Source organism: Passer domesticus, chromosome 9 (assembly GCF_036417665.1).
Source record: "Passer domesticus isolate bPasDom1 chromosome 9, bPasDom1.hap1, whole genome shotgun sequence".
NCBI classification, from domain to species: domain Eukaryota; kingdom Metazoa; phylum Chordata; class Aves; order Passeriformes; family Passeridae; genus Passer; species Passer domesticus.
Window position 1 is genome coordinate 34,612,963 of NC_087482.1, and position 20,360 is coordinate 34,633,322.

Here is a 20,360-nt window from a genome sequence, read left to right on the forward strand (position 1 = left end):
ACTGTGCTAGGAATAGCACTACATCAATTTACAGGCAAAAGTATTTGCATTTCTCCTTCTCCCAGGAGGCTCTTGAGGCTCAGCAGCTGCATTGTTTGCCAGAGGAGCTGCAGGGAGGGCTGAGCAGCATCTTCCTGGCTGTGCCCTGCCCTGCTCCACTGCTGCAGTGGTGCATGCATCAGGGTGACCCTGTTAATGATCACAGCACAGGGGTGGGAGGGGGTTTCTCCCCACAGGTAGGGGCTGAGGCTGGGCTGGCTCAGGGCATCTGCATCACGTGTTGCAGCCTTGGTAGTTCAGCAGTAAAACCCCTCAGGTGTGGATTGGAGAGGGCCCAGACTGGCCCCAGGCAGCTGAGCCTGCTGCAGAGGCAGGGATGCAAACAGCCTGCACCTGCCCACAGCCCTGGCTCTGCTCCCATGAACCCTCCTTGCTGCTGGGAGCAGCAAAGCCCCACACCAAACCAGGCTGCTGCCTTGGCTCTGGCTGCTGTCCCCGCGGCTCGGAGCCCCCCTGAGCCCTCGTCAGCCCCCAGGTACAGCAGGGGCTCTGGGCTGGGGAGGGGGCTTGGGAAGGGGCAGGAGCTTCGGCTGCCCTGGTGGGCTTTTGTGTCTGCAGGGCAGAACTGATGGAGCCATGAGGCAGCTGCTGGATCCCAGCTGTGGCAAGCCCAGTACTGGGAACCTGCAGGTAGCCTGAGCATCCTGGCGTGGCAGGAGGGAGGAGCTGCCCTTTTGGTTTGGTGCCCCATGTATGAGCACTGCTTTCCTTGCAGCCACGTGGCTGAGCCAGGTCTGTGCTGGGCTGGGCTGGGTCACTCAAAGCTGAGTGAGGAGTAGGGCTTTGGTTGTTGTGGGTCTTGATAAGGCTGTTGCACTGTGTCCTGAAAAGAGGCTCCAAAAACATCAGAGCTGGCTTGAAATAAATCTAATACTGCCTCTGAGCGAGCTGTTTTGCTGCTGAGCATCCAAGTCTGTGGTGGTACCTGCTCATGGAGTGACTGGGAGCAGGAGGGACAGAGCTGGTGGCAGCCAAGTACCTGCTGGGTACTTGGTGTGTGCCCAGTTGATGCTGAAAGGGAAAATGTGATGCCTTGAAACTCGGACCTTCAGGGAACCCTGGTCTGGGTCCTGTCCCACACAGCTGCAGACAGATGCTTGTCTGCAGTAGAAAAGCATATTTTTTCCCTTTTTTCCCCCAGCAAAGGAGATTAACTAACATTTGCTGCCTTGTGGGAGGGTCTCACCAGCATGTCTGCACAGAGCACCCTCTGAAGGGCAGAGTGATGCTCAGGGGGTCTGGCACTATGGGTTGGTTGCTGTCGTGGCTGTTCCCCACTCTGGCACACCACTCAGCTGAGCCTTCCCCTGCCCCAGTGTGTGTCACAGTCCTCCCAGACACGTTGTTTTTCCCTTGGAAGCCTGGATGGGAGTGCCCTGGAGCATGCTCCCCTCACCCGGTGCAGAGGGGGCACCGCAGCCCCAAACCCGTCCCTGTAGGGCCAGGGGCAGTGCTCCCTGTGCTCCCTGTGCTGCCTGGTGACATGATGGGGGTCTCCTGCCAGGACCCTCCAGCTGAGACTTGCAACTATTGCAAGAAAAAACATACAAGATCTGGCAGGGGGCTCGGGTTTGGTTGTTTTTCCTTCTGGGAGGCCGTTTTCCAAACTGGAGCCTCCTGGGGGCGGTTTGGGGGTGTCCATGGAGCGCTCGCTGAGCCGCCAGGGCCGGTGCCTTGTCCCTGCCATTGCCTGCCCGACAGCGCTGCCTGCCTGCTGCCTCTGCCCGTGTGGAGAGCAAACCTCCGGCCTCCTTTCACACAGAGACAGGCTCCTGGGCTGATGTGAGCCTTGCCGAGGCTGTTTCACTGTATCCTGGAAAGGGGATCCCAAACACAACAGGGCTGGCTCGAAATAAATCTAATATTGCCTCTGAGCGAGCTGCTCTGCTGCTGAGCATCCAGCTCGGCGGGGGACAGCGCGGGTGGGAGCAGCCCCGGGCAGGGTGCCCTGGCACGGTGACAGGGCTCTGGTGGTGCCAGGCACAGGGCAGCCAGTGCCACCTCAGCCTCCCAGAACCCCACTCCTCCCCAGAAACCTCCCTTTACTCGGAGAGCAGCCACACCCAGCCCCGGGGCGCCGCTCCGCTGATTTTGGGTGTTTGGTTGTGCTCTGGGAAAGCCGAGCAGGTTTCTGTGGCTGCGCTGGGATTTCGCCTCCCCGTGGGTTTGCAGAGCGTTCCCTGCCCGGGCCCTCTGCTCAGTGAGCTGCCCTCCCGGGTGGAAACACAAAGTCCTCTCAAGGGACATTCAGCTGCAGGGCAGGCTCCACTCCGGGCTGCCATGGCCTCTGCTTTGCCAGGCAGGCGTTGGGAATGCCCAGGAGAGCCTGAGACCAGGACAGTGTCTGGCTGTCACTGCAGGAGCAGCCCATGCTGCTCCAAAGCCACTTCATGGGACAGTAGTAATGTAGAGCTGGGAGAAATCTTCACAAGAGCATCCAGGCCACCCCTAGATCATCTCCTGCATGAGCCCTGAAGGTTCCCACTGGCTTTTGACACTCCACCACAGTTCCCCAGGAGCTGATGGCTCCAGAGGGCATCGTATGAACAGCCTGAAACTGTGCTGAAATTTAAGCTTATTACTTCTCCTGTTCCCATCAGATGCTGGCAGTGTTCACATCTCCCTGCAGCTCCCTCTTTGCTGTTCACAGATCTGCTGTGTCCAGAATAAAATCCCGCAGGCTTTGCCAGCTGCTGCTGTACCTGGAGGGATACAAGATCTGGGCTTACACTTTGCTGGCTTCAAACAACGGGTGTCTTGCGACAGTGTTTCAAGGGCAAACATCCCAGTCAGTTTGGGTTGAAATAAATAAATAGTAACAATAACAACCCCTCCACCACCCCAAGTGAGGTGGCTCAGCCTATGAGTCGCCTTTTCATGCAGCCTTGATTCCCAGCCTGCTTTTGCACATGGGGAATTCATACCTGGAAGCGGAATACTGCGTAAGGCTTCCCAAAACTACATCCTCCTTTGCCCACACCTTTTTTTTTCCCTATTTGCCAAGATCATCTGTATTCTACCACAGCCCTCCAGCACATCCCCCTGGGGCAGTCTCAGCTGAGCCACTGATGGAGCTGTGGAGAATCTCCCACTGTCTCCTCTCCTGTCCACAGGGAACCACGGGTAACTAATGAAAAGAATCTTGCTGCATGTTTTGCAGCCATCTTGCAGGTTGAGTTAATCTTGAGCTTCTTTATTTTCCCAGTGGGAATGACAGAGTCTTGCTGAGCAAAAACCCTGCTAAAGAAATAGAGTCCTTGCTGCTCTCTGCTTCTGGGACCTGTTGTCCTCTTGCAAAAGCAAATTGATTTGGAGTGAGATGACTGATCCTTATTGAGCACCCTGGCCGTTTCTAGGTGCTCTGTACTTCCGTCCCCAGCCGCTCGGGGATGCCGTGGGGAGCAGATCCAATGCCCGGAACATGTTTGCCTTAGCGTAAATAGCCCTTGGTGGTGCCCGCGAGGTTGGGAAATGTTTGGAGTGCTGCTCCGACCCCGCAGGCAGGAGAGAGAGGTCGTTGGCTTGTTTGCAGAGCCGGGTGAAGGCTGGAGGACGTGGGGCTGCTTGGGACCATTGAGAACGGGGACCTCGGGTGCTTTTGTGCCCAGGGCTTCCCATCCTCAATGCCCGCTGCATCCCAAATGTCAACATCCCGGCTCCCCGGCAGTTGTGGCGAGGTGGCACCAGGTGGCAGCAAGGGACCAGCACGGGGGATTGCTGCGGCACTGAGGGGAGCAGCGGGAGCCGTAATGCTGCACCCCTGCTCCGAATGCAGCCAGGCGGGGTCAGCTCCTTTCCTGGGGCTGTGCCCGGGCGGGTCTGGTCTCTCCTGTGTGCGCCCCAAGGGCACTGCCCAGCATTCCTGTCTCGTGCTCGGAACTGGGTGCTCTTCTGTCCTTCCATAAGAGGACCAGACTTTGGAGTTTAAGGGCAAGTCACCCCTGCAAGAAGTTAAATAATTAACCTGTTTTGCAAGAGCCTCAATATGGCCTGCAAGCAAACCCCTCTGTGCTCCCGGGGATGCTGTCACCAGCTCACAAATGTTGGTCTTGGTCTCTGGTTCAGAGGGGATGGTGTGAGGGATGTGGGAGAAGAAGCCTGGGTGGTGCTGGGCCAGGCCAGCCCTGCTGGGAGCAGAGCCAGTTCATGCATCCCATTCCAGGCTGGAGGAGATGGGGGTGATGTATCTACTCCCTTTGTCCCTGCAGGAATGATGTCAGGCCTCCCATCCCACAGGGCTCAGGAGAGCCCTTGCAGCATTCTCCTCTCCTCTCCTCTCCTCTCCTCTCCTCTCCTCTCCTCTCCTCTCCTCTCCTCTCCTCTCCTCTCCTCTCCTCTCCTCTCCTCTCCTCTCCTCTCCTCTCCTCTCCTCTCCTCTCCTCTCCTCTCCTCTCCTCTCCTCTCCTCTCCTCTCCTCTCCTCTCCTCTCCTCTCCTCTCCTCTCCTCTCCTCTCCTCTCCTCTCCTCTCCTCTCCTCTCCTCTCCTCTCCTCTCCTCTCCTCTCCTCTCCTCTCCTCTCCTCTCCTCTCCTCTCCTCTCCCAGACCCCGCTCCCCTGCCAGCAGTTCCTATCTGAGCAGCCAGGGAAGGGCTCTGCCATTTCCCCTGCAGTGCTCAAGAGCCACCAGCCTGTGTTCAGCTGGTGGGGACACACCTGTGCACAGCTCCCTGGCAGTGCTCTCTGCCCGTGCCTGCCTTGCTTTAGCTGTGTTTGAGCCCCAGCAGGCAGGCCTGGGTGGAGGCCAGTGCGGCGCCAGCACACAGAAATGGGATCAACAGCTTCTTCCTGTTGTGCAACTGCTGCACAGCCCACGTAGAGAATTTTTGGGAGATTTGTCAGGGCTTTTGTTTTTTCAGTTAATATTTATTTGCTTGGTTTGGGTCTTGCTTTCACAAACAAGGAATTGAAATAGTACAGGCTGAGAGGGGGCATGAACCTTGCCTAGCCTGCCCTCAAGTGCTGTGTCCTGCTCCAGGAGCTCCCTGTGCCCACCCCAGCTGCCCTCACCTGCCCAGCCCTGGCTTCCCCTGAGCATGACTCCCCGGTCCTGCTTGCTCTGGAGCTGGGATTCTGGCACAAACATCATTTACAGTTTTGCCTGGCAGCCTGCACGTGTTTCTGCTCTTATGTAACAGTTCAGCCCAGGCTATGAGCCCACTGCACCCATCCCCTACACACACAGGGCCCTGGGCTTTGGGTACCCCTGCTCCAGACCTTGTGCTGCAGGCAAGGGACAGCTGATCTCATCCCTCTTGTGTGAGCCCTGCCCGTGTGGCTGCAGGCTCCTGGCCAGACAGGACTGAGGGGTGAGCTCCACTCTGCCCCGAAACCTGCCAGTGCCACTGCCCTACTCCCCACTTCCAGTTTAGTCCTCTCCTTGCTGGTCCTGGGGTGAAGCTGGGACAGGAGTGAGGCACAGCACAGTGCTCTAACCAGCGTCTTTCTAGCCAGACCCATATTTACTGGATTTCAGGCACCTTCTCTGTGTGTGCCCTGATTTCACTGTGTTTCTGCTTGTGCTTCCCAGAGCAGGCACAGGGATGTAGGGGGTGGCCATCGAGCTCCCAAGGTGAAGCTGTTTGTGATGTGTAGGGGGACAGCAGGGAAATGTTGCAAAACCCAAGGGCCAGAGCAAGAGATGTGTGGCTGACGTGCTGTCCATGGTTCAGAGGGCGTCAGGGCATGGGCAGCATTTGGAAAAACAACCCCTGGAGAGGCTGCTAATGCTGGCAGGAGCCTGGCATCCCAGCCCTTGCTCAAGGTGCCATTGGCAGCTGTGCCATCCCTGGGCTGGGGTGCTGTCACCAGTGGGGTGTAGGAAACCCCCTCCCCATCTCCGTGTGCTGGGCACCAAGAGCTGCTGGCATCACCAGCTGGGGAGGGTGACCCGTGTGTGGCTGGCTCTGAGGGGCTGTGAGAGGGGCTCTCCTCGGCCTCTTGCTCTTGGTGGGTGCCATGGGAAGGAGTGCCCACCTCTCCCTGCCCCAGCCCTCCCCCCCTGCCAGGCAGCTGCTGGGAGTGCCCGTGGCTGGGCTGGGAATGGTGGCTCGGATGGGGCAGCGAGTAGCTGCCTGCAAAAAGCTTTTTCAGGCCATTATTTAGGTCATCCCTAGGGTCCCCAGGAGCCAGGTGACTGTGCCCTCGTGCACGGGGCATGCCACAAACCAAACACTTGTCACTTGACTTCCCCCCAGCCTGGGACACTGCTCTCTCTGGGTTTGCCTTTAATTGAGTGAGCAGGGTGCCTGCCAGCGGCCAACCCAGGTCAGTCCTGGGTGCAATCCTGTGCCAGGCAGGGAAGCAGGGAGCCTGATATCTTGCCCTGATGACCGAGGGAGGCTGCTGTACAAAAGGCCACCAAGGGGTGACAGGCAGTGTGCCCAGGCACCACCCCTTGCCTGCTGAGGGCTGCACAGGCGAGACCATGTACTTAAACCTGTGTCAGCACTGGGGCTGTGAGTGGCTCCTACACCCAGGAAGGTTATTGACTCTGCCAGTGGCTTCAGCTGGAGTTATTCACGTTGCTTCAGGAAACTGAGGGATCCCCAGGAAAGGGAGCACTGCAGTGGCCTCAGGCAGCTCCTGGGAACATCACAGTGCCCTGGAGAGCACAAGCCCTTAGGGAGATGAGTGTGAGAGCAGCCCTGGCAAGTGCCACCTCTCAAAGGTGGCGCTGGGAGGGACTGAAAGAGTGGCAGAAACCTTTGTCCAGTCCTATCTGTGTCTTCCCCACCATAAAGAGCACAGCAAGCTTTCTTGATAAGAGCTGCCATAAATCAAAAGCTGAACCACAAGCAGGTTCTCTCCTGGGATGAGCCCTTGGGTCAGGCTGCAGGGATGGGATGTGACACTGGAGTTCCTCTGCAGGGTGTTTGTGGTCAAAGCTTGGTCCCCCACACACACACCTCTCCCTGAGCTGAGGAGAGCTGGTGTCCTGCTCCCCTCCCTTTGTGGGGGGACAAAGGTTGGTGGGTGGTGAGAGCAAGCCCTCCCTGTTTGCCTCCCAGACACCAGCAGCAATGAGGTTCTCAGAGTTCTTTCGGGGAAATCAGAAGCAGTTTGTGTAAGATTTAGTCATTGGGGGTGGGGATCAGACTCCTGGGACCATTTTGCAGCTGGAGTGACTCCTCCAGCTTTGTCACCAGTGGGAGCTGGTTCCCCATTTCCAGGCTCTGCGCCACCTCCCATCCTTAAGGATCACCACGTCCTTCAGAAATCTGCCCCAAGTCATTCCAGGTCCCGTGCCAGAGCTGACAACACCTGATGCCAGGCACCCATCCCCCTGCAGCCCTGCCAGTGTGCTTCAGCATGACCAAATTCTGACCATTAATCCTCTCCAAGCACTTGCAGAGCAATCCTGTTGCCACAGGCTGGCCTGACTGGCACCATGTGGTGCTACAGTGGCCCAGAAATTGCCTTTTTGAAACTTTATTTGCAACTGCCTGTTGCTTTTCCCCATCTCAGCTGTAGGGCTGGCAGCGTATGAGGCAGGTCGCTGCCTGAGGCAGTTGTTGCTGAAATCATTTTAGACGTGTCCAAACCCAGTCACATCATCACCTCTGCATAATCAGAAAGGAAATATAAAATCTGAAAGCAAATATAAGATATTATGGCACTACAGGCACTGTGGGATGAGTCTGGCCTGAGCCGTGGCATCCTCTCTCTTCTCCCTGTGCCCCCAGGGTTCATGCAGGGAGCTGAAGCAAAGGGAATATGCAGCCATAGAGAAGCTCTCTGCCCCCACGCCAAAGCTGTGGTTTCACTGGAGTATTTTAGAGGAGAACATGGTGACTCCATGAGCTTTACCAATGGAAAAGCCTCCCTTGCTGTTGCTTTGTTTTTTTCTGGTGCCTCTCTCTGCTAAATGCTGCCTTACAGGGTGAGTTGGTATTTTTTTATATTTTTAGATGCCTCTCAGCCCAGTGTCAGGACTCTGTAATTAAAGGAACTGTTCTGGCAGTTGGATGTTGCCAAGCTGGAGCTCTTGGTTTGGGTATGTGCAGTGCCAGTGTCCTGTCCCAGCGAGGGGATGGCCGTGCTGGGAGGGACAGGGTCCCCTTGGGCACCTGCCCACCCTGTCAGGAGGGGTGGAGGGGCTCAAAGGGGCTCAGAGATGGTGGGCTCTGCTTTTTTGAGAGCTGAGAGCTGTGGGGTGGCTGTGCTGCTGCTGCCTCGATGAAGGTGGCAGGCAGGGTGGCACGATGGGGACCAGTGCACCAGGGCCTCTTCTGCTGTCTCTCTGTGCCCTCATTGTGTCTGGAGCGTGTCCCTTCCCCAGCCCCCACACTGGGGTCACTTGTCCCAGAACCTGACTGTCCTCGACAGGTTGGGCAGCGCCTGTCTGAGCCAGCAAAGCCTATTTCCCTTCACAAGCTGAGAGATAAACCTAAAAATAACCGTGTTATCTTCCACTCGATCCAAACCAACACCAGGCCCAGCTATAAATAGCCATGCAGATGTCGAGGTGGGTTGCAGGCTGTGGAGCACGCTGGGGGCACTGTCCCCTGCCAGGGCTGACCCCACTGCAAGGGGGGCTCTGCAATCTCTGCAATCTCTGCAAAGCTGCTGCTTTCCCCCCCACGCTGGCCATGCTGAGAAGGGCTGTGCCCCAAGGGATCTGCATGCCAATGGGTGCAGAGGCTCTGTCCCATTGCAACACAGGTCCCAGAAATAGCTGGATAAACACTGCCCCATGCACTCTCTCTGACAGGGGCCTGCCCAAGGCGTTGCCCAAAACCCCTCTGCACTGTTGCAGCTGCAGGGCCTGGCCTGGAGGGGTTGCTGCCCATGGTCTCACCCACTGCGGGTGTGCTGTGCCATGCTGTGCCATCCAGGGCTTGCTGCAGCCCTGGGGCTCTGCGGGCACCAAGGGTGGGCTCCTGGCACCCTGTAATTTAATACTTTCAGCCCAGACTTTGCTGCTCCCCTGTGCCAACCTTCCCCATCCCCACGGGGTCGTGTGTTCTCCCAGCTGCAAATGCAGAGGATTTTTGGGATGGAGGCAACAAAATAAACTGAGGGGAACATGGTAGGGCTGGGTGGGTCAGTGAAGAGGGTGAGCAACTCATTGTGCATTTGGAATAGGAACCTGTGCTGTTCCCTCCAGGTTAGGAAGAAATTGTTACACTGGTTAATCTGCTGGCTTAGCCGATTGGAACAGCCAAATGGGACAAATCCCTTCTTTTGCAACTGCATGGACCTGCTGGGAAGGGGTGCTGTCCCCTCACAGCATGGCTGTCTGTCCTCAGACACGTCACCAGGCAGTGATGTCAAGCTGGCAGTTTTTACACCAGCTCCAAGGTGTGGCTTCCTCTGGCCCACCTGGGTGGTGCCTGATGGCAGTGGCAGCCACATCTCTGCCCCGCTGTGTCTCTCCCCAGCTGCCCCAGATTGTGCCTGTGGTGGCACGCTGGGAGAGGGAAATGGAGCAGGGACCTGCAGTGTGCCAGGGGGGAGCCTGGCCCGTGCCCTGGCACAGCAGGCACGTGCAGCAGCAGTGCTGGGGACACAGCAGGCAGGTTCTGCACCAGCTGCTGTGCCTCTGGCCAGTGCGTTTGGAAACCAGAGGTGTAGGTGCTGCTGTTGGAGTGGTACCACAGCTTGGGGCTGTGTTGGGGCCCGGGGACACCAGCAGCCCTTTGCAGCAGGGCTGGGCCTTTGCTGGCTTTGCAGAAGTGGCAGGGCAGGGAGCCCACGGTGTCCCCAGTGCCTCGTGCTGGGCCCTGGCCAGTGCCCTTGTGCTTCTCTCAGAGCACTGAAATTAACCACCAACATCAAAGAGGATGGGGGTTAAAAAAAGAGAGAAGAGGTTTTGTTTACTTGAATCAAAAATAATTTGTGGCAACGCATCTTCTTCCAAGGCAAACAGTGCGGGAGCCTGCCCGTGCTAATTTGGGAAGCTGAAAGGGAGTTAAATAAAAACATGAACGTCTGACAGGGAAACAACTGGTCTCGTGCGCTAAAATAGAGCCAGGGACAGCAGCGAGCTGGAGCTGGAGGAGCTGGGGCAGGCCTGGGAGGGAGGGTGAAATCCAGGGCAGCAGGAGGGAGGAAACCCGCTGTGCTCCAGCATTGTGTAATCATTCACTCCGTGCTGAGCCCCGCGCCAGCAGCCGGGTCCAACCTGCACCCTGTGTGCTGTACAGGGGGTTACATGTCTGTGTGTCTGTCCACTGAAGGCTGGGACCCGAATGGGCCATGAGGGGAGACACACAGACCCCCCAAAACTGATGTGCGTGGCCAAAACTGCAGGAAGAGAAGTGTCAGCTCCCAGCAATGTCGTGATACCCGAAACGGCTGCTGTCCCCAGCGTGGATGTTGGCACTGGTGCCGTGTCACCGCCCTTGGCAGCGTAACCTGGGGGTCAGCCCACCCTGGGACCCCCTTGCCAAGGCTGCGGGGGGATGTGGGGCGGTGATGCCCCTGGCCTGCAGTGTGTTGGAGAGGGTGGAACCCAGTGGAGCCTGCTGGGGCAGGACAGGGATGGGGAAGCAGCCAGGTTTTGTGGGGCTGCTTCTGTGTGGCTGCTGGGATATTCTCCATCGGGTAGGGTGCTCGATCTCGCTCAGCTCCAGGCCCATTGCAGCTTTCCTGAGGTCAAAAGCAACTGAAATTTTGCCTCTGGGGTCAGCACTTAACACAATGGTCAAAGGACAAAGTAACTTTGGATGGTGGGACACCAGGGTACCAGCACCAGGGGCCACAGAAGCCCCATGCCATCAAGGACTAGAAATTGTTGTGTCTGAGTTCATGCTGGAGCTGAGCCTTGGCTGTGCAGGGACAGGGGTCCACGTGGTGAAGGGTTTTGAGCTGCAGAGGACATGTCTTGGGAAGGGGTGAACTTCAGCCCTGTGTTTACCAGCAGAAATGTGCTGCCTTGCCAGTCAGAACCTGTCAGTCAGACCTTACTTGCTCAGGATTTTTTATGTTGGCAGGGTTTGGCTTCACATCCTCACCTGTTTTCTGCAGAGTGGGGAATGTCCCACCTCTCAGAAAGGGATTAATTGTTTGACTATATTTTTAGCCAGTATAGTTGAAATTATCTGAAACTGGAGCAGAGGGGAACGTGGCACCAGGGAGGTCAGAAGCTCAGGGTAGCTGGTTGAGCTGCACCCGGTGAGCATCCAGCTGGAGCTGCAGGAGCAGATAGCAGGGAATGCAGGAGCATGTACAGCACCCAAAGAAACAGAGCTACCCACACCCCCCAGATCTGCACCTCTGCTAATGACAGGGCTGGGTGGCTCCGGGGGCAGCTGGCACAGGCCAGTCCTTCAAAGAAAGCACATGTACATCTGGCCATGCCAGCTTCTCAAAATAACCAGATAGCAACTCAGTTTAATGCAAGGACAGTAAAACCAAGGCAGTTTCCCATTTTCTCTTTGGCACAGTCCTGAAGTAGAGGGCTCTGGGAGAGCTGTGCAGACATACCCCCTGGAACCACAGCAGTGCCCCCCACCAGCCTCATCAGACAGACATTTGTCAAGGCTGAGCTCCACACACTGCTCTGAAGGCTGTCTGTCCATGCCCGTGTCACGCCAGCCTGCTCCTCTGGGGTGGATAGAGGCTGATGTCACTGTTAGTAACACAGCACATGGGCACTCTCCCCAAGGGCACTTCTTTGAGAAATTGGACTGAGCAATGACCTTCCACTAAGTACAGTTAATTGCTAACAGGAGCAGGGAGTTGAGGGGGTGCCAGCCCGATGCACAGAGGAGGGGCAGGGGGAAGGAGGGAGCCAGGGTAATTTGGCATTCCCTTCCCATCCAGGTAAATTTCCAATGTTTTCCAAAAGTAAGTGACTCAGCCCTTCCTGGCTGCCCAGCACAGAGGACCCTGGAGCAGGTGAGTTCCTGTGAGAAGCCATTGGCTGGCTCCAGCATCAGATGGCTGTGGAGGGGGAGCATTGCAGGCATTTTTCCTGGAAAATCATTACGTGTTTGACTCAAGCTGCCCTGAGAGAAGCAAGCACAGCCTGGTCCCCACTGAGCTGCACAGCAGGGAGGTGATACCACGTCTGTTCCTGTGTGGGACACCACTGCCTCCCTTTGCATCAGCACAGTGGGATGTCTCACAAACCACACTGAAATGGTCCCTGCTTAGCCCGGGGTGTGCAGGACCCCACGTTGGGTGGAGTTGTGAGCGTGGGGGAAAAAAAAAAAAAACAGAGGGTCTGGGTTTTGCTCCCTGAGTCACCAGCCTGGGGGGTGACTTCTCTGTGGTTTCTGCCCAGAACATTGGCAGCTGACAGACAATTTTGGCTGTCCCCCCTCCCTGCTGTGCCCTGGGTGCTCTGAGGGTGGTGGTATGTGTCCTGGGGGCCCCGGCAGAGGGCCTTGCCCCTCTAGGGATTTCTTCCCCTGTGTTTTCTGCAGAGGGCTGAAGGCTTTGAATTGCTGAAACCAGCACAGATGAACCCAGAAGTTGCTCCTACCCAGTTGTGTATACATGAGAATACTGGTCTGGGCACATGGGCAGTTGCCTCCTCTCCCCTGCAAGAGCCCTTGCCACTGGGCTGGGCAAGGTGTATTTCCTCAGGCATATTATAACCCATTCATTAGGTAATGGACACTGTGGGCTGAGGTTTTGGTTTCAGCCCCTGTGATATCAAATGGAGATCAGGCTCTTGGCTCTTGCCCTGCCCTCATTTAAGGGCTGTGCTGCCTGTGCTGTTATGGGGGCAGAAGGGCTCCTCTGTGCATGCCCTGTGCTTGGCGTGGCACGTGCTGGGCTCTGGGACTGCCATGCATGCTATGGCTGTTTGTGGGGCAGCAGCTGCTCCTGGGGTCGCAAGGATGTGAAAGAACACAGAGGGTCTCCAGGACATCCCCCCAGCATTCCAGTTCAAGGCATGGGGGCTGTACAGAGGTTGGGGTGACCCCAGCAGCAGCCCATGCTCAGGGTGTTCCCATTTTTGCCAGCTGAGGGAGGTGGCCCATGCTGTCAGCTGGCACAGCAGCAGGATGGCAGCACTGGCTGCAACCCCTCCCTGATCCCAGCATGCCTTCAGCTGTTTCTGCAGCCCAGAAACATTGCATGCCCTGTGCCATGGGTTAGCAAAAGTTCTGGCATTGACTGGAGCACCTTCCTCATGACCTGGAAAGGAGCAAGGAGCCAAGGGCTGGTGCTCATGAGTTCTTGGGGACCCTGAGTGGGGGTGATGTGCAGCCAGCCTTTACCCTGGGATGCAGCCTGGTGAAATCCATGCATGGCCACCCCAGCCTGCGTGGAGGAGACCCATCTGCCCTGTGAAGGCTCACTGCATTGCTGCAGTGTGTCCACTCCTCCTGCAGCTCTCCTCTCTCATTTTAACATGCTTTTCTCATTTGCTACTCTGTTATTTTGTTCTGAAAGAACTTCAGGAGGTTGCTTTGTGTCCATCCTGCTGGGAAGAAGCAGAGCCACCCCTCTGCTCTCCTTGCTCCCTGGTGTAAAGAGGCCTTTCTTTTCTTATTTTATTTTAGCACTTTGATGTCATCATAATTTATTTTTGCAGCAGAGTTGTTTTCATGATAAAATGGAAATGTTTCTCATGGGTGGCTTTAGAATGAAAGGCTGAGTGAGGAGGCTAAATATAGCATCGTGTGAGCCTCTAGCTGCACGAGTGACTAGGCTGGGCAGGGGCTGCTTGCTGGGCTGGTGAGGGGACTTGGTGGTCCCCAGACCTGTGTCCAAGGAGACCCTCACCAATTGTTAACCCTTGCTTCCCTGGAGCACATGGCTGGTTCACCAGCCAAGCTCAGGGTTGCTTTTCTCTGGAGCTAACCTTGGTTATGCTGCGTTAGGGGCAGACGTCCCCTCTCCTGAAATGTGGTCCTCCTGAGATGTCCCCTCTCCTTGTGTGAGCTCTTGATGGCTGGATGAGGACACAGAATCCCCACAGGAACGTTGAAAATGGCTTGGGTGTACAAGGCAGGGCTAGTCAGGGAATGCTGAAGCCCCCACCTTCTCCCCACCTCCAGAAAGGAGACAGGAGCTGATGAGCAGGATGAAGCTCAAGAACCACAACTGAACAGTTGGGTCTTCCCAGCTCCTGCCTCTCTCCCCAGAGGTGCTTCAAGGGCTGCCTCTGTGGGAGCTGGATGTGACCAGAGCAGGATGTGGCTGTCAGCCTTTATCCACTGGAAGTAACGCTGCTGGGGAGAGCTCTCCCAGTCATGTCTCTCATTACATGATCTGACTGCCCCGCTAGGAGGAAAGTTCATTCCTGTTTACCCTGTTGACTCATCTTGCCTTTCATCTTCTCTCTCAGATGTAGCTCATTATATGGTGCTATAAATAGGGTTTGAACCTGATTACAAGTGCCCAGCTCTTACCATTTCTTGCCCAGGTGTGACGTCAGCAGAGAGCCTCCCGGCACGGTTGTGTAACGTTTCGTTTTGGTTCTGGGAATGGGAGTGGGTGGGTGAGCTTGGCTGGGGCTGTCTCCTCCTTTTATTTTTGATGGCAATAGCTCTGAGGGTGCCTCTGACCAAATCTCATCACAGCATCCCTTTCTGCTGCTCGCTCACATCTCTTCTGACCTCCAAGTGCTGACCCCAAAGTCCTGCTGCTGTGTGCCTGGAAGTGCAGAGCAGAACCATTCAGGCTGCTCCACAGCAGCTGAGAGCACCTGGGCAGCATGGCACATCCCTGTCCCTGTGGACAGGGACAATCAGTCACTTGGTGTCCCATGCCTCAGTTGCATATTAGCAGAATCCAGCATATTTCCTGATCGTGGCTCCAGAGCCTTGTAAGCGTGTCGTGGATGGCAGGAAGAACGTCCCAGGAGCTTTTTTTTGCTGTGTAGGTGCACCGAGTCACCCTGCAGCCATCTCTGCTGAGGAGGTGCCAGGCTGGCTGGCCTGGCACAGCAGCACTCCCAGGCAGCGTCAGCACATTGCTCAGAGGCGTTTGGTATAAATAGACGGGCGGCTCCGAGCGAAAGCTGTAATCATGGATGTGCCAGCACGAGACAGGAGTGGGTAAACACAGGTGCCTGCTGTGCCCGCCAAATGCTGCTCAGTGACACCACCAGCACCTCACAAGTGTGGCCCAGTGACATAAATATCCCCAGCATGGCTGCCAGGTGGGGAGCAAAGCCCGCAGCCGTGATGGGATGGCAGAGTCAGCACAGACTATGGGGTCTTTGGCCTCCTTGTGCTCCATACAAATCCACACCCAGCAGGTTAAGGACATTGAAAATGACGGCAGGGATTGAGCTGACCTTGAGAGTGAGCACTGTGGTGCCAGGGATGTCTGCTTGGTAGCAGTCTCTGCAGAGTTTGGGGGCTGGTGGTGCAGCTCCCAGCCTGAGGCACAGTGAAGTCAGCTTTTTACTGAGAAATGACTTTCAGCTGCATGCAGGCGGGGTTAGATTGCAGATGAAAGTCAAATATTTACGGCATTCAAATTAGCACAGTGATCTTCCGGGTTGGGAAACCTTGAGCACCGAGCCCTGTGTTGAACAGAAGTGTTGGCAAGCTGGTGGCTTTGCCCTGCTCTGGTCTTGCCACGGAGAGTGTAGACCAGCTAGCCTTGTTTCCCAGTGCTGTCCTTGAGGGATACCAGCTCCCTGGTGTGACTTTCAGGAGTTGTCCTGTGCAGGATCAGGAGTTGGTCTCAATGATCCTTGTGGGTCCCTTCCTCAGGGATATTCTATTATTCAAAGAATTTGTGATAATTGCTTTATGTGGGGCTCACACAGTGGGTGAAAGTTCTGGGGTGTGCTGCCAGGTTTTTAAGGCCAGGAAGAACAATGATCTCCATTAAGTGGATGTGTTCCATAATAGGGGCTATTGTGACTCTCACATTCCTTGGTCACCATTTGGGTGGTTAATTACCCTTGCTCTTAAGTAAACAGATAATTGTGCCTCATTGAAGGGAGGATGTTGAAGAGACAAAAGATGAGGTATGGGCTCTGCTTATCTCAACTGCAGTAGCTCCCCATGGACCTGCCAGGCATGAGGGCAGATGGCTGACACACCAGGAATGGTGCTGCACCTCCAGGCCATGGGCCACCACTGAAGCTCTGCCTCGAACCTCCTACGACACTTTGAGGAGCCTGTCTCTGTGGATGTGGGGTGATTTTTGACGAATTTGCATGACTCAGTGAGTAGAGAATTGATCACTTGCCAGCAGGGCTGGCGTCACCAGCCAGTGTGAGAGAAATTTGATGGGAACAACCAGTATTTAGTGAGGTGCTGGCACTGGAAGGGAAGCACCCTGGTGAGAGCCCTGGGGAAGAGGCTGGGACCGGAGAGCCTGGGTTTCCCAGAGGATTTAGGCAGCAGGATCTGGGCAGCCTCAAGCTGGTAGAAGCAGAAAACCTGATTGCCCTTATGACTGCTGTGCCATTGTTCCTAGTTTTGCTTTGCATTGATGGTCACAGACAAACTGGTTTTAACTGAGATGCTGGAAACTGCTCCAGTGATAAGGAGTCTGTCAGGGCAGAGCTGTGTAAGCTCACAGTGTGATATCCCCACTTTGCCCTTTCCAAAGATCTCAGTGATAAGAAAGTCAGGAAAATGAAGAACCACAAATTCACACTTTCGAGAACTTCTCTGTTCACCTAAAATAAGGGGCAAAAAAGCCTGAGTGTGTTTTCCTATCCTCCCCAGGGCAGCCCACAAGAGCGAGGCTGCCTTCAAGCTGCCCCAGTAGAGATGCAGGATTTGGGACTCTGCAGGGGGTGAAGGAAAACTCCTGGATGGGACACAGATGCTCTGTCTGTGGTGTTGACTGGCTGTGGATTGCTTCTGTGGCACCAGCCATGGCAGGGTGGCACAAGCTGGGCTCCAAAAGCCTGGGGACAGGGCAAATAGGGCTGGAGCTGCTCTGAGAGGGCTGCAGCCCTGGCTGAGCCACACCAACTGTGTCCCTGTGGGGTGACAGTGATAACAGGTGACAACAATCCCTGCCAGTTGTCAGCAGAGGTGTGCCTAGGGCTTCACAAGCAATCATGCAGTGAGCCTCTTGTCCACTTCCCACGATGGGAAAGCCAGTGCCAGCCCCTCCAGCTCCCTGTGCTCCCAGCACGTGTGCACACCACCGGCCTTGTGCCTCCCCACTGGCACAGAGCCAAGCTGCTCCCAACGAGGGAACCAAAACACAGCAGCCAGGAGGATTTTGCAGGCTCTTTCATTAACCTTGGCCCAGATAGAGTTTGGTTTAATAATCCCTGCACAGATTGCCCAGATCAGGGCAGCATTTGCCTCATCTCTGAGATGAGAGACAGAGAAAATCATCAGGAATATTTTTTTCGGAAAACTTCATCATCTCCATGACCCATCTGACAGATTGGCCTAGGAAGGGGGGCAGCTGCCTCGCTCCATGCCAGACACAGCTCACATTGCTCCCATCCTCAGCACGGCTGCTGCACTCACTCAGCTCACGGAGCCTGTCCTACTTTGGATCAGCCCACAGCATCTTTGATTTTGAGGTCAGTGACAGCTGCTGGCCTTACTGCACGCCCTTACGCTGTGTTTACTTTTTAAGCAGCTCAGTGTAAATTCAGAACCAACAGCTTCCTTGGGCTGCTTTAACTGTTTCAGTATTCCTGCAGAGGAACTCTGTACGAATTGGGATGGGGCTCAAGCCTTCACATAGCTGTGGTTTTGCACTGAATGAGGCTTCAGTTCTTCTGCTTAGTTCTGGGTTTGATTACTGATCCCTCACTAATAACTGAAGAGGAGACAGGGGGGACTTCATCATGATCTACAGATTCCTCCTGAGGGGAAGCAGAGGGGCAGGCACTGATCTCTTCTCTGTGATGACCAGTGACAGAGCCCAAGGGAATGGCCTGGACTGTGTCAGGTGAGATTTAGGCTGGATATTAGGAAAAGGTTCTTCACCCAGAGGGTGGTTGGGCACTGGAACAGGCTTCCCAGGGATGTGGTAATGGCACCAAAGCTGCCAGAGATCACAAAGTTCCCAATGCTCTCAGGCACATGGTGTGACTTTCCAGAGTTGTCCTCTGCAGGATCAGGAGTTGGACTCAATGATCCTTGTGGGTCCCTTCCTCGGGGATATTCTATTATTCTATGAATTTGTGATAATTGCTTTATGTTGGGCTCACACATAATCTGTAATCTCCTATTACTCCTTCTCCTTTGGGAGATGGAGAGGATCTTTGCAATTCTCTGATGACCTTCTATAGCCTCTCCCCCTTGGGGGATGCTGAGCTTTCCTGGTGAGGTGTTCGTCCCATTCCACTAACAATGCACCCCCTGCCAGCCCTTCCCTGGGCAGAGGCACCATGACACACCCTCCAGTCCTTCTCCATTGGAAAAACCCTCCTGCTGCCTCACTGGGAGAGCCTTAGCCCCGTGGTGACAGGCAGCTGGAGAGCAGCAGGAGGCCAGCAAGTTGTCATCTCTGTTCTGGGAGAACACGCTGTTCCCTTCTGCGAATGACTCGGGAGGAAGGAATTTAACTCAGAATTTCCTCCTTAAGAGCTCCAGCCCTTGTTCTGGCCAGATGCAGCTGGGAAAGGGATTTTGGCCAGCTGGGATGCAGGAGGAGGGCAGAGAGTGATTTTAGGGACAAGACGTCCCTGGTAAGGGTTCTGAAAGCTTGGATCCCCTTATTTCCTAATTTCTGCTGATGGCTCTGGCACAGATTTCTGTAGCTGGCTACCAGGGAAGTTCTGAGATGGAGAGGTGGGGAGGAGAGAGGTTAAACCGTTGCGGCTCAGGCAGCCCCTGCAGGGCCCCAGAGGTGCTGGTACACACGGTGACGGTGTCAGCATGCCTGGGAAGGCACGCCAAGCATTTACAGCCTCTCTGGCATGCCGAGGGCTCATGGAGATCCCCTGCCCCTCCTTGCTGCCCCAGGCCTTATCACTTGCCCTGGGCAAGCTGCCCACAGCTGTCCACCCAGGGGCTGCAGGGACCCCCATGTTCTCTTTGCAGAGAGGTGCCAGCTGAAGCTTCCTCTGTGCTGTGTGGCTGCTTGTGCCATCTTACAAGCTGAGCCGCCCTTCCACGTGGCCGGCCAGCACGTGAGCTGCTCTTGCCCAAAAGCACGAGCCAGCTGCCAGGCTGCAAATCATGACTTCCCTGCCTTAGGAGCTCTCTCTTTTACTTGCTCCAGATCCGTGATGTTCTTGTTTTGGCTCAGCAGTGGTCTGGGTTCTGTGAACAGCTGGCATAATTAGTGCTTTTGGTGCCACTTGCTCATCATGGGCATTGAAACCCTGTGCAAATTTCTCTATAAGAAGTAGGTCAACATAAACGCTCTCTTTGGAAAGAGGAGAAGCAGAGAGGATTAATTAACTTGCTTGGTGTTGCACAGCTAGGCAATGGCAGTGCTGTCAGAAAGCATGTCCCGGTCCCGAGGGAAGCGGGGGCTCTTGCAGCAGGGTGCTGCTCCTCCCTGCTGCACACGACTGAGGGGCTCCATCCAGCAGCCTGGCTGTCTGCTGGCCGAGTGAAAAAGCTCCCATCCTTACAACCTTACAGCTCCTGGTTGCTGATGCGGGATGTTTGCAGCCACTGCCTGTTTCAAAGCAGCAGATGCTGGCAGTGATGTAACCGGGTACTAAAAATAGCCTGAGGAAGAGTTCCTGAAGCAGCATGAGGAACTGCAGGGAAGGGATAGATGGGAGGACTGAATTCACAAGAAATAACGTTCCCAATCAGTGCTGATTCAGTCTATCCACTTGGCATAGCCCGGAGTGCTGCTGCAGTAGGGGCAATGGGCCAGGAGCGCTGGCTGCTGCCAGCTCCCTGGGTCCTGCAGACCTGATGGAGCTTGTTCATCTCAGCTGGGAGACAGGGAGACAGCTCTGCTCATCCCCATCCTTCCCAGCTCTCATGTGGGTCTTCTGGTTTGCATTCTTATCCATGGGGATAGCTAGTGGAGAAAACCATAGCAGGGTGGTAGGGAAGGACTGAGATCCTCAGCAAGGGACAGGGAGTTGTGAGCCACAGCCATGGACACACATGTTACAGCATTTTTTGGGACTGCTCTGCTAGTGAGTGAAGCAATCTGGTTGGGAAGCCCCCCTGAACTAACTGTGGAACCTGCAGTAGCTCAGCCCATTCTTCCATGGTGCCTGTCACATGAGGCTGAGCTTCCCTCCATGGCCATGGCCCCAAGGGGACTCACTGTCCTGGGGCTCACAGGCACTGCCAGCCTGCCCTGCAGTACTGTGGGCTCTGCCTTCGGCACCATCAGCTCTTCTGGGGGAGCAAATCCATTGAAGGGAAGGATTTTGCTCTTCCATGACTAAAGAGATTTAGTTATGTTTTTTAATATGAGCTAGACCTCCTTGTTTAGGACATCATAGGAGAGTTTTCCCTTTCAATGTGGGATGAAAATGC